The sequence below is a fragment of the Triturus cristatus genome, chromosome 6 (genome assembly GCF_964204655.1).
Source record: "Triturus cristatus chromosome 6, aTriCri1.1, whole genome shotgun sequence".
NCBI classification, from domain to species: Eukaryota; Metazoa; Chordata; class Amphibia; order Caudata; family Salamandridae; genus Triturus; species Triturus cristatus.
In genome coordinates this window covers 144,659,693-144,674,180 of record NC_140589.1, presented here as the reverse complement: position 1 = coordinate 144,674,180, position 14,488 = coordinate 144,659,693, and the positions used below count along the sequence as shown (strand labels likewise).

Here is a 14,488-nt window from a genome sequence, read left to right as displayed (position 1 = left end):
TCATTGTGTGCTGTTCCTGCTTCCACACCAGCAGCTTGTTTGTCTGCTCATTCTTCTGCTCTCGGAGAACCACAAGGGTCCTATTGTGTATAACATCAATATGCTACAGCAGTAAACATAAAATATTCCTATATAGTTTGGTAATGATCGTGTTCAAAATTGGGGCAAAGAAACCGAGTAAGGCTGCCAAGTTAACAATGGTTCTAACATGCTTTTAAAGGCCCTGTAACATTCTCACATGTAAGATACAGCCATGTGTCATGGAGGAGACAGGGCACTAAGACTCTGCGCCCAGCTAGGATGAACTGGACACTACCTTCTGTCACCTAGAGCGACAGAGGTGGTGTAGGACAGAAAGAAGCGAGGACTGAGACAAACATTTCTAGATCTGAGAACCACTAGTGTATAAGGGGGATCTGCTACCCACATTAGGATTGTGTCAGGGAACCTGAATAAAAGATAAGAAGCCCACCTACCTACCTCTCTGTTCTTCTTGGCTCATACGACATCTGGTAAATGAAGGTGAGCGGGAATCCTTCTGCAACTTCCTCAGTTACCGACATCTGGTGCAGTGAAGCAGGTGAGCAAGGAGGAAAACCACTGTAATCATGTGCCGCTGCAAAGTACCAGTGCTTAATTTCAGCCGGTGGTTTCCAGTGCTCAGCACCGGCACTTAATTTTCAGTACCAGCGCTTGTGACAGCCTGCCACAAGTTGGTGCTGTCTAGCTCATTTAGAGATAACTACAACAGTTAATTATTAATGCTATATTCATTAAAAATAACTATTGCCTATTGACCAAGCCATTCTTGTTGATTAGGGGGCCTGAAATAGTCTGAATTGTTACCCTTGTAGGAGTGTGGTAAATAAAAATTCCTTTACCTGGACTGAATTTGATACATAATCATAATAAAATAGCTCAGTAAAATGAGAGGCAGAATCCGTGATATTAGAGTTTCTGAGTGGGCTTTATTCCAATAATCGATTATAATCGGATGCTTCAAGTTCCATCACCACGGGGTTCAGGAAGTGAAGTACATACTTTATTGACAAGAAGTAACTTTTATAGTACATACGTTATAATGAAGCAAATACAGTAGGCGTAATAATTGATAAGGAACTTGACGTGGTACCTGCGTAACCGAAAATGGGTGTTTACAAGGAGTAAAAAGACACATGATTGGTTATGATATCATGCATAGGTGGATCTATAAGATAATACTTGACATAGATGCGCGCGCAGCAGCATGACGTGTAATTGACGTGTAACTAGGGGGTGAAGGGAACTTGACATTAGCTCTACATGTGGAGACGAAAAGTCTGGGGGTCAGATCAACCTAATCCCAAATCATATCTAACATCCTATGTTTAAAGAACTATGTTATCCATAAAGAAGGACTCTCGGACAGAATCTATTCTATACTGACTGTGCGTGTGTGTACAAGCGTCTAAGTGTCTACACTGAATGCGAGGGGATGGGAATATTCCATGGTGACAGGGCTATGAATTACTTGCATGAGGGCAGAGAAGCCGGGCCTTTTGCTTGGTAACTGGAGGAATGTTTACTTAAGCTACTAGGCAGGAATGCATCGGCTGAGGGGGAAGCAGATAATTCGAAGGTGAAATACAGCTCTTGGCAGAGAATAGGCTGATGTCAGGCTTCGTGAGCCGCGCAGAGAATGAGACAGAGTTCATGGTCACAGATGCAGGCTCAGACTGGAGCTTTCAGAGGAAGAAGGCAAAAGGAGTTTGATGACAGAATCAGGGCCTACTTGCCTTGGACTGTAAAATGGCATAAGTGAACCATATAAAGCCGGTGGCCTTTCATATTTGGGAAAGGAATATCCGACATATTCATGGCGGATCTGACCGAGGACATGTTGACGGTGGACGCACATGTATTTGCGTCTTCATAACTGGAACTGGAGGGAAACATACATGTACTTGTGACATGCACATAGAACCGTTGGGGTCCAAGATAGGGGACATAACTGACCAGGAAAATCCACATTTCCACATTCCCTCCTTGTCCCCCTACTTGCCCTTCAAGAGATATCGATCTTCATCAATCCATCGATCTGTTCACATAGCATCATTTGTTCTTCTTTCTTCTTCCGGGATCTTGAATGAAATCTTGGTGGTGGAATACACGATGTGGCACACAGACCACAAATCGCTGGTCCACATTGTAGACATAGACAGCAACTGAATAGTATGAGAAAGCCAATACCTAGGAAGGATAAAACTCTCCATCCCCAGGCTGATATCACACTCCAAAACCAACTGGACCAAGTCCAAGTGCCTGGGTTCTGGTGTATCTGGTTTACAATCTTATGAAGGCGAGTGATGGCTTTATATACAGATGGCGAATTTTCTGGTATGAATACGCAGCAACTTGATCCGATGACCCTACAAGCTCCGCCCCTATCAGCCAGGATGACGTCAAGGACAAGACGATTTTGAAGCACAACAATCCGCATAGCAGACTGCTCTTCTGTTAAATTGCCTAAGGCGGAAATAGTCTCATTCACTACTGCTTCAAGAGTTCTGGTTAATCTACGTATCAGCTTACTATTAGTAACAGTACCTATATAGGGAAAGATGCCTTTATTAAAATCTACATACTTGTCCCATGCCGTTTCAGTGTAATCGACAATGGGGAGATCTCTCCGCTTTCTGTTGTGTACTAAATGAACATTTCTGTAGTAATCAGGAGGAGCTAGAAAAACAGGTGGCAAAAGGAATGCAATGTAGCAGGTACCATCCCAGTCTGGAGGTAGACGCATATATGCAGTCTGACCACATATGAAGTAGGAGTGGCGAGAAGCTCTAAATGAAGATTTGCCTTGATCACGGAATTCTACTATAGTATTGCATTTACTATGGCCCATAGGTATGGAACCAACCTTTCTTACACACAATTCACCCTTCGCTGGGAATACTGACATGGTGGGCAAGACTAGTTCAACTTCGGATACGACATTTAGAATCATGAGATTAGGTGTAAAATTACCTAATCCATATACTTCATTTTCTAGATCAGTTCCTGTTCTTTTGGGGCGACCCTCCTTGTCAGGGTAGCAGACCTTGAGTAAGACTAGGTTCAGGTTTCCCCATATCCAATGATCTTGGTAAACTGCTGTGTCTGAGTCTATGGAATTGATTAGACTAAACCATGCTCCACAGGAGCCATTATGTGTGAATGGATGTGGAAAGAAAGGCAGGACTCCTTCATAATTCTGATAGGGAGGGAGTCGGCCACACACCCAACAATTGGTGGCATTACTAGTCTGATGGGAATGATGTAACATACTAATGAATGTGTTATTGCGCAGCGCAAGTCTATAAGATAATTCATGCGGAGGTAAGTCACTAAAAGAATGTTCAGTAGTAACATTATAAACATGTCTAGAAATAGGGTAATATATGTGCAACAACATACTCGTAATAATTATTAAAAGACTCAATAAAAACAGAATTAATAATGTCCCCATACAGTAGCTACGCAGTGATTTACAATACGCCTGTCGTTTCAACATTTTCCGGGTATTTTCTCTACTCAGGTCCAAGGGATACATGTCAGAGACAATTCAACCGCTTCACCTTGGAGAGGACTTAAACAATCAAATTGCTCGACTGTTTGGGCCTAAGCTTTAGTTTGTAGTTCTTAGAGTCATTTGGTTCAACAAAGGGAAGGTCTGAATCAGTCTGTGAGGGAGTGCAGGGCACAATGTCTATATCCGAGGATAGTCCATGAAATTTCTTGACGTGGCTTGAATGAATCCAGCCCTTGCGGCCCTCGATCTTCACGGCTGTCCTCGTGGTCAACAGGACCAACTTGGGTGCTTTCCACCTGGGCTCCAGCTGGGTCTTTCGGTCGAAATTCCTCACAAACACCAAATCACCCGGAACAACGTCATGGGGTTTCACCTCGGTGTTGTCGGGAAAGGCTGCAGCTACCTGTGAACGACAAGATTGTAGTGCAGACATCAAGGAAGCCAAGTAATCTGTCAGCATATTACAGTCAACATCAGTTATTTTGCGAGGTATAGGCGTCCCCCACATATTCGGTGGTCTGCCGAAGATCACCTCATACGGGGATAGCCCTGTTCGAGAGTGTGCTACCATTCTCATGTAAAAGAGTGCAACGGGTAGCGCTACTACCCAGTCGACACCTTTTTCTCTGCATATTTTGGACATTCTGATTTTCAGGATCTGGTTATGTCTTTCTACGAGGCCTGCTGCCTCGGGGTGTCGGACACAGTGGAATTTCCACTGATATCCTAACAGAAGTGAAACGTGTCTCATTAATTCGGATGAGAACGGCTGGCCGTTATCTGAGTAAACAGCACGTGGTAAACCGTATCGTGGGAAGAATTCTCGAACCAACTGTTTGGCAGTAGTCGGGGCAGTGTAATCTGAAACCGGGTATGCCTCTGTCCAACGGGACAGAGCGCAGACAACTACAAGAACATATTTGAATCCTCGACATCGTTCCATCTGGATATAGTCCATCTGGAGTACTTCAAAAGGATGGTTAGGAATATGAAATCCACCCTGTTCTACGGGAACGCTTTTTCCTGGGTTAAACTGACAACAGATCATACAGGTACGGACCTTTTGTTTTGCTGCTGCTCGTAAATGTTTATTGAACCAAATGTGTTGAATGCTGTCTAGCATAGCTTTTTCTCCTAGATGTGCTGGACTATGTATAGTGTTGATTATAACTTGGACCATTGAGTCAGGAAGGAACCATACAGACTTTTCCTTCATCATCCATCCTTGGTCCGTTTGGATCCCCCCTAATTCAGTCCATTTCTTTATTTCATCTGGTGTAGCATGTGTCTGTATGTCAATTACGTCAAGAGTAGGATCTTTAACTGTCATGCAATGTGTCGGGACTATTGTCTTTGTCACGTCGGGGATTTGAGTTTGAGCAGTCTGTTTAGCTGTTCTGTCGGCTAGATCATTGCCTTGAGAAATGATATCAGTAACCTTCGTATGAGCTTTACATTTCATGATTGATATTGCAGTGGGTAGATGTATTGCATCTAATAAGGCATGAATGAGGGGTCCGTGCTGAATGTGGGCACCGTGGGAAGTTAAATAACCTCTCTCTCGCCACAGCACGCCGAAGTCGTGTACAACTCCGAATGCATAACGTGAGTCAGTGTATATGTTGACTTTTTTATTCCTGGCTTGAATACAGGCTTGTGTCAGAGCGATGAGCTCTGCGGCTTGAGCTGACAAAGTATTTATACGATTAGTTTCAATGACTTCAGTATCTGTTGTGACTGCGTAAGCGGCCACTAACTCTCCTGTACTTGTTCTCATGCATGAACCATCTACATACAATGTCAGGTCTGGGTCTGATAATGGGACATCGGTTAAGTCTTGTCTGGGTTTCGTTGTTATCATAATAACTTCAATACAGTCATGGGCTAGTGGGTCTGTTCCTATTACAGGTAGAAGTGTGGCAGGATTCAATGTGTTACAGCGTCTGATTTCTATATGTGGCTGAAACAATGTAAGCTCATATCCTGTAAGTCTGGCTATGGTCAAGTGTTGTGTTTGCGTTCTATTCACAAGAACCTCTACTGCGTGTGGTACTTGAACTGTCAATGGATGTCCCAACACTATAGCATCGCTTTGTCTGATTGCCAAAGCTGTTGCTGCCACTGATTTCAGGCATGCAGGCAAAGCCTGAGCTACGGGATCTAATGTACTAGAAAAATAAGCACATGGTTTGTGTGCTCCTGCTTGTTCCTGTGTGAGTACTGACAAGGCAGCACCTTCGCGTTCTGTAACAAAGAGTGTAAACTGTTTTCTGTAACATGGCGTTGCTAAAACGGGTGCTTGACATAAAGCTTTCTTTAAGCTTTCAAAAGCTTGTGTGTGTTCCTGAGTCCAAGGGAGAACAGTCGGTGTGGCTGCCTCCTGTGTGGTTAACTGAATGAGTGGTTTTGCTAGAAATGCGTACTGAGGGATCCACTGCCTGCAATATGACGTGAGGCCTATGAAAGCTCGTACTTCCTTTTGTGTCTTGGGTATTGGCATGTTAGCTATTAACTGAATGCGGTCGGGTGTAAGCTGCCTTCCCTCCTTGGACAGCGAGTGTCCAAGGTAAACAACTCGCTGGACACAGAATTGCAGCTTAGAAGGGGACACCTTGTGCCCCTTTTCGGCTAGGAATTGTAAAACTGTCAGCGATGCTTTTTCACATTCAGGTTCGCTTCTTGCGGTGATCAGCAGATCATCGACGTATTGAAGCAGAGCGGTGTTAACTGGCATGTGGATACTGTCAAGTTCTCGTTTCAGTGCTTGGCTATAGATGCTGGGGCTTTCTGTAAATCCTTGAGGTGCGCGTGAGAATTTAAAACTGCGCCCATTTAAACTGAATCCGAACAAATATTGACTTTCCGGATCTATTGGGACGCTGAAAAAGGCATTTTTGAGATCAATTACAGTAAAGAATGTTGCTTCGGAATCAATAGCTGTCAATAATGACGAGATATCTGGGACCACAGGGAATTGTGGCACAATGCATTTGTTTAACTCGCGCAGATCAATAACCAATCGATATACTGGCGGGGCTGTAGGATCTGTTCGTTTAAGAATCGGAATTATCGGTGAATTACATACATTGGAGTCTGTTTCTACAACTACTCCTTGGGCAATTAGCTCGTCAATGATTTGTAGTAAAGCCACTACAGCATCTGGTGGTAACTTGTATTGTCGCATTCGTGGTAGCACCACTCCTGCCTTGAGTGTGACTCGATATGGTGTAATATTCATGCAACCAACATCAGTAGGGCCTTGTGCCCATAGATGTGTAGGTAAAGTCTGTAGTCGGGGATCCATGTCTCTAGACACATAGTGACCTTTAAAATCACGTAAAAACAACCTTACTCCTTCCGGAGAACAACATATTATGGCTCCTAGGGCTTTCAGAGTTTTAATTCCTAACAGATTTTCTGGGCATGATTTAGTAAGCAATAAATCTGTAGTTCGTGTCAAAGGTCCTATCGTAAGTGGAAGAGGCTGTGATACTTCATTAACAATAGGTTTTCCTGAAAAACCAAGGGAGATATTCTGAGAGCCTGAGAGGGGTGCCCCTGGAACTTCACTACGTTTTATAGTTGTTCGACTTGCCCCTGTATCGAGTAAGAATTTTCTATCTTGACCTAATAATTCACTATGTACATAAGGTCCTTCTTGATCTACAGGAATCTCGATAAGGGGTAAGTCAACTTCCCTCTCTAGGCTAGTTCATGCGTAACGCTGATACTCAGGATATTCATACTGTGCAGTCTGATACATTTGTCGTGTTGTGGTCTGTGTGGCAGCAGCAGGCAACGGTGGTGCAGCTGGCACAAACTGTATTGGCTGTTGTGCGGCTGGCATGGCCTGGGCATGCTGCATAGCTCCTTGTTCATTCTGATCTTGTCTGAGTGGCCGTGGTCTTTCTTGTGTTTTACCTATGGCGATATTATGTTTTAAAACTGGACAATCGTGTACGTAATGACCTGGCTTCTTACAATAATTGCATGTCCCTTTTACCGGTCCTGCTGAATCGGAATGTGTCATACCCTTTTTATGTCCTTCAGCTGGTACTGTCTGGGCTACTAGCATTTTCATTTTTGTGTCTTTCATGCGTCTGTGTTCATGTTCCTGTTCCTCTTTAATTCTATTGTGATGGTACTGTAACATTTGTAACATTTGTGTTGGAGTGTTACCTTGCCAGGTACTCTCGAATTTTAATACTCTATTCTTTACCGGGGACAGAGCATTTTCTACTAATTTTGTTACAAACAGATGCGGGTATGATTCGCTACTTGCTTTTATGCCACTATTTATACCAAAACATTTTTCAAATCGGGCATAGTAATCACTAGTGTCTTCATCTTGCTTCTGTTTACAGGCTGAAATTGTACCCCAATCTTCCCTTTTCGTAGTTAATAAACGTGGCAGTACCTGTACTAGCAAACCTGGTAGTGCTTTAGTTTTATCCCCGAGTCCTGCTCCTGCAGTTCGGGCCTTTTCTTCCGCCTCTAACACTGACCATTCTATCTTTTGGTCTCCTACCTCCCACTCTTTTTCCTTGAGTTTCTCATAAATGCCAGCAGGCATCAACACCTTTAATATCGTCATAATGTCGGGATAGGTATACTCTCCCATGAGTAACATGTCTTTAATTTCTCGGTGAAAACCCGCTGGGTCTTTGTCATGACTAGGTACCACTTTCTTCATTTCTAACAGTTCTATTTTTGATATGGGCGTATATACAAATACGCGCCTAAACTCGTCGCCCTCGCCTTTTATTGGGTGTACTTCTCGTAAAGGATTCTGTCTATCCATGTGATACGTTGTTCTTTCCTTGCTGGGCAGTGAGGTATGCTCTGAGCATATAAAAAGAATATACTGTTTTCTTGACATTAGAATTTCTTTAATTAATTCAGTACCTGGACCTCTCCATTTATTTGTAAGCAATTCAGTCAATATGTCAGGTAACGGACCAGGGTCCGAATGCTGACTCCGATATAGTATAATGAGTTGTTGAATCATATAAATCCCAGCCAACCTCTGTTCATCTGGGGTGAGATTCAAAAATGTGCGTACTACTGTAGCATCACTATATTTTCCGGGACTGTCCACCCAGTGGACAGCTGCCCTGGCTAAATCTTGTTCATCCATAGAATCGAGAAAATGATAACCCCTTCGTTCTCGGAGTAGTTTGTCAGCAGTTTGGAACGAATGCTCGTTAGACCTTATATTAATTATAGGTATTTGGAAATTCCTGTTATTATCTGGACATATCGGACGTATTGAATCAATATGACATCTAGTCTGATCCCTATGACAAGATCTTCCTCTACCTACATAGGCTATGGTGTCCAACTGTCCTGCGGGCGGTCCTGACCCTTCTTCCTCGCTTTGTTCGAACTCGTCTGTCTGTAATCTCTCTTCGTGTATCCGTTCTATTTCTTTACGGATCTTTCGGCACATGGCTATTATACAATTTTGCTTATCGTGTCTTCCTTCTGATATATTCTGGCTCCATTTTGTAAGAATATGCATTGCATCCGGGTCTACCCCCGGTCGGTCTTGATTTCTGATCACACAGTTTATGAGGAAACGTAGCAGTTCCCCTTGTATCTCTACTTTCTGGAATTCCATAGCTCTCTTAATACATTCTGCATCTCGCCCTGTTTGAACAAAATGATATATTTTATCTAGATGCGCAGTCATTCCTGGTAACTTCGCTAAATACCCTGCGGCTCGTCTGATACGTAATGATGCCAGGACCATTTCGTCCTCTTTACCGACCACCGGGTCATATCTACAATCTATAAGAAGTTCCTTAAGCGCACGTTCACTTACGAATTTGGGTGTACGTGAATGCGCTGACTCTTGAAAAACAAGTTTATTTATTCTAGGTGGCGTAAAAGTATTGCTAGCACCTCCCGTGGCCCCATCTGGGGCGTCGGGTGTGAAAGGATTCGTCGAACGTGACACAGCAACTATAGGTGTGGACACCACTGTAGAATCGACTGTGGAGACAGATGCGGAAACAGATGTGCTTGCCGAAGCTAGTGTCGGGACTTGCTGTTGCACAGGGACAGATACCTGATCCTGACGTTGAACCCCCCCGCCAGACGGTCTATGTGGTGCGGGGTTAGCATACTCGGGAGCTGCGTCATCTAGATATGAGGAAAGAAAAACATCTTCTGCGGTTCTGGGATGTCCTTTAGGATGTACCTTAATTGGAAATAATGGGGGTGGCAAGTCTTTTGGCATCTCTGGAGCAGCCTTAGGTAATCCTCCGGCTAGAAGAGGATACATACCATTCATAAGGGCATTTCTTTGTCTATCTACTTGTTCCGATTTCACTCGGATACCTTCCTCAATTAATAGATTTTCTTGAACTTTATTTGAACTTTCTTTACTCTTCTCTTCCTGTCTACGTGCTTTTTCTGTACGTCTATGAGATTCTTTACGCCATAACTCAACAGCGTCTTTCTGTGACTGTCTGACTTTTCTTTTCCATAATTCTTCCTCGACTTTCATGATGCACTCTGCATCCCAGGTTCCCGCTGCGGGCCACCTCTGACTTTCCGGCAATCCCTTGGTATAATCTACCCATAAATCAAGAAATAATATGGCATCTAAGCCATGCTTGTGATACATAAAGTGCCCTGGAGTATCCCTAGGAGGAATAGGGACGGCTTCTTCAAGTACCCCTTTCCTAGTAGTGATCTGTCTTAATTTCGAAAAGAGCGGCATATTGACAACTGATCCGATACTTAATTTTGAACACACTTAATACAAAAAGCACACTAATGAACAACCATTCATACCACAATATGCAAGACGTTTAACACATTTAACATTAAAACATTAAACCTTTAACTGAAACAACAATGATGATCGTCTGCATAACTAAATCACCATGCTTAATTCTTGACACTTACTAGATACTTCGGAATACTTGATATACTGCTAAACAGTACAGATACACTGCTAAAACAGTGCAGACCGGATTTGTGTACCCAAACCCGTCTTGACCGGCACAGCCTATGTGCACGTCAGAAATGCCTCCCCAGAAATGGTACTCACCGGGTAGCTTCGGAAACGGAAGGCCTCAGTAACTTGAACTTGAACCGGACTGGACTCGACTCGACTCGTCGGGAACTGGGCTAGACTTCGAACTGGTGGGTCTCGATATACCTCGGATCTTGCTCTCTCAGCTAGGCTCTGGTCGGGATACTTCGCACTTCTCACCGCCTCGTCTGGGTGTTGATCGTAGTCTCAGTCGCCCCCGCTTGACCGGAGGGAGATACAGGAAATCCTGCTGGTACGCGTAATTGTCCGTCCAGCTGTGGCAGGAGACCGGGCCTACAACTCACCGCCGGCGCGTGAGATGAGAAAGTGTCCCTGTTCGGGCGCCATCATGTGGTAAATAAAAATTCCTTTACCTGGACTGAATTTGATACATAATCATAATAAAATAGCTCAGTAAAATGAGAGGCAGAATCCGTGATATTAGAGTTTCTGAGTGGGCTTTATTCCAATAATCGATTATAATCGGATGCTTCAAGTTCCATCACCACGGGGTTCAGGAAGTGAAGTACATACTTTATTGACAAGAAGTAACTTTTATAGTACATACGTTATAATGAAGCAAATACAGTAGGCGTAATAATTGATAAGGAACTTGACGTGGTACCTGCGTAACCGAAAATGGGTGTTTACAAGGAGTAAAAAGACACATGATTGGTTATGATATCATGCATAGGTGGATCTATAAGATAATACTTGACATAGATGCGCGCGCAGCAGCATGACGTGTAATTGACGTGTAACTAGGGGGTGAAGGGAACTTGACATTAGCTCTACATGTGGAGACGAAAAGTCTGGGGGTCAGATCAACCTAATCCCAAATCATATCTAACATCCTATGTTTAAAGAACTATGTTATCCATAAAGAAGGACTCTCGGACAGAATCTATTCTATACTGACTGTGCGTGTGTGTACAAGCGTCTAAGTGTCTACACTGAATGCGAGGGGATGGGAATATTCCATGGTGACAGGGCTATGAATTACTTGCATGAGGGCAGAGAAGCCGGGCCTTTTGCTTGGTAACTGGAGGAATGTTTACTTAAGCTACTAGGCAGGAATGCATCGGCTGAGGGGGAAGCAGATAATTCGAAGGTGAAATACAGCTCTTGGCAGAGAATAGGCTGATGTCAGGCTTCGTGAGCCGCGCAGAGAATGAGACAGAGTTCATGGTCACAGATGCAGGCTCAGACTGGAGCTTTCAGAGGAAGAAGGCAAAAGGAGTTTGATGACAGAATCAGGGCCTACTTGCCTTGGACTGTAAAATGGCATAAGTGAACCATATAAAGCCGGTGGCCTTTCATATTTGGGAAAGGAATATCCGACATATTCATGGCGGATCTGACAGAGGACATGTTGACGGTGGACGCACATGTATTTGCGTCTTCATAACTGGAACTGGAGGGAAACATACATGTACTTGTGACATGCACATAGAACCGTTGGGGTCCAAGATAGGGGACATAACTGACCAGGAAAATCCACATTTCCACAGGAGTGTGATGGTTAGTAGTTGTGTTGTTACAATCACTGGCAGCATTGCAGGGCAATGTGTGGTGGAAGCTGCAGTGGCCTCCTGAGATAGCCCTGGCTCTTATTTGTTTTACTAATTAAGCACTGCATAGTACCCCTGCAACCCCCATGGTATTAACACAAAAGCAAGAAAATTGCCTGCACAAGAGCACCCCATATTCCTCCGCGGTATGAGAGAGCACAAAAGAAAACCTTGGTGTAAGTGCGTGACTGCTAGTTAGCATGGCCCAGAAATCCCTGCAGTCAATGAAATCAAATGCAATCATCTTCTTCAAAGCGGTGCCCCAGCAGACAGTAAGGTACACAAAGACCATAAGACCTCTCAACACCAAGGCGCCATCTTGAACCCAGGCACCCTTCAACAGAAACCAATGGAAGTGTCCATTCTTAGGTCAGGTAATCCATAAATCTCATAGGAATCAATAGTGGCAGATTTTTTTAATTCAGGCAATTTACGAAAAGAAATCTTTTGATCACCCAAAAAGTAGATCACAGCAACAAACATAAACAATTCAACATCACTAGCCAGTCAGTCAATATCTTATTGCACAGCATCAGCAATCAAAGCTAATAACACCATAACCAAAGGTGCTGGAGATTGAACAGGGCATGGCCAGGTCCATCTTCCAACATCCTCTACCATTTGACCGCAGAGAGTCCCTGACCAAAGAAGCCAAGTAGAAAAATGGAGTAGGCCCATAAAACACTACTTATGAGCCACGTGCAACAACTACAGTGACGATCAAGCCAGAGACCTTTACCTCAACATGGTCGGAGACGATGTAGATGATGTATTCATGGAGTTCCCACCTGAAGCTATCCCCACTTACAAAAGTCTGATTAAATGCCAGAAGGCTTTGACCTGCGCACAATGTGGACTACAAGAGGAACACATTTAACATGGCATGTCAAAAGGCTGATGAATCATTAGTTATCTTTACATTCAGACTGCGGAAGTTCGTACCATACAAGTTTGGAAAATTCATCAATGAGGATGCCGTATGACTGCATTTGACAACGTTTCGTACCAATAGTTTAAAAGAAACAGATACTCTGGACAAAATACTAATCATGGCAAGAACTTATGCGAGGAATGGATGAGCTCATGTACCTTACGACAGAAACTACAGCACCAGAAAGACAACCAGAACACATCCAGATGCTGGAGAAAAAGAAGGTAAAAAAACAGCAGTGGTGCAGTTACAAGTGCCAAAGCATAAAGCCACATTTTATTTCGACAGTAGAACCTCATACAACAAAATGTGACTAGCTCAATATGAAAAGAAGGAATACAAACCCAGTGACTAGGCAAATTCTCAGAAACACTGACATATGATAAAACCTCACTACTAGATGAAGTACGTCTGAAGAGGTGAAGTGCTGTGCATTCTCAGCAATGGAAATGCACAAACTATGGGGCTAATTGCCATGACATACAATATGGAAGGAGCAACCAGCACTGTTCCAAGTGATCAGGAAACTGAAGGGGATGCAAATCGTACTCCACATCTACAAAATGATCAAGTCACTATCTTAAAACCAGCAACACGTACCAGTGCATCTGCAACTTCAGGTAGAGCAGGAATTTAAACTAAGTCTACTAAAGAGACACATCACTGAACTGGGCTACGGACCGATCCATGAGTGTCCCCAATCGTAGAAGTACCAAAACGAAGTACACAAAAAATATGGATCTGTGCAGACATGTGACTGCCAAACATGGCAAAAGCAAAGGACAGACAGAGGCCCACGTATAAACAATATGATCAGTGCCTTAATGGAGCGTGCCTATTCTCCAAGCCAGATCTAGTCAAATGATACTATCAATTAGAACTGGATCCTTAGTCACTTTAGATCACAAAACTGTCCACACACCCGATACAAAGGCCTCAGTTTCGGCGTATAATCTTCTGCTAAGATATTTCAGAAAATAGACTTGTGAAGAACTGTCTTAATTTAGTGATGACATCCCAGTGTTTGGTAGCACGAAGAGTCGCATGACAAAGCACTAAGGGAAGCGTACAGCTGTCTAGAAGAAGTAAGACTGATGCTAAATGACGGAAAATGTGAGCAGGAAAAGGACACTCATTTTTGGACACATCTTCCCCCACAAACAAATGCAACCAGATCCAACCAAGGTCGAAACACTTAACAAAACACAAGCTCCAGTTGATGTAGCAGATGTAAGAACATTCCTGGGCCTAGCGAGTTACTGCTTCTGCTACATAAATAGCTTTGCCACAATAAACACACCATGCTGAGAACTCACCAAACATGGAAAACAATTCAAATGGACGACAGAATGTGAAGACACCTTCAAGAACATCAACGAGGCTGT

General features: G+C 43.5%; 1 protein-coding gene across 1 annotated transcript in view; it reads right to left on the bottom strand.

Moving 5' to 3' along the window:
• PLB1 (phospholipase B1) overlaps positions 1–14,488 on the bottom strand; it is a 440,448-nt gene that overhangs the window by 57,933 nt on the left and 368,027 nt on the right. The gene's annotated exons all lie outside the window — the stretch shown is intronic.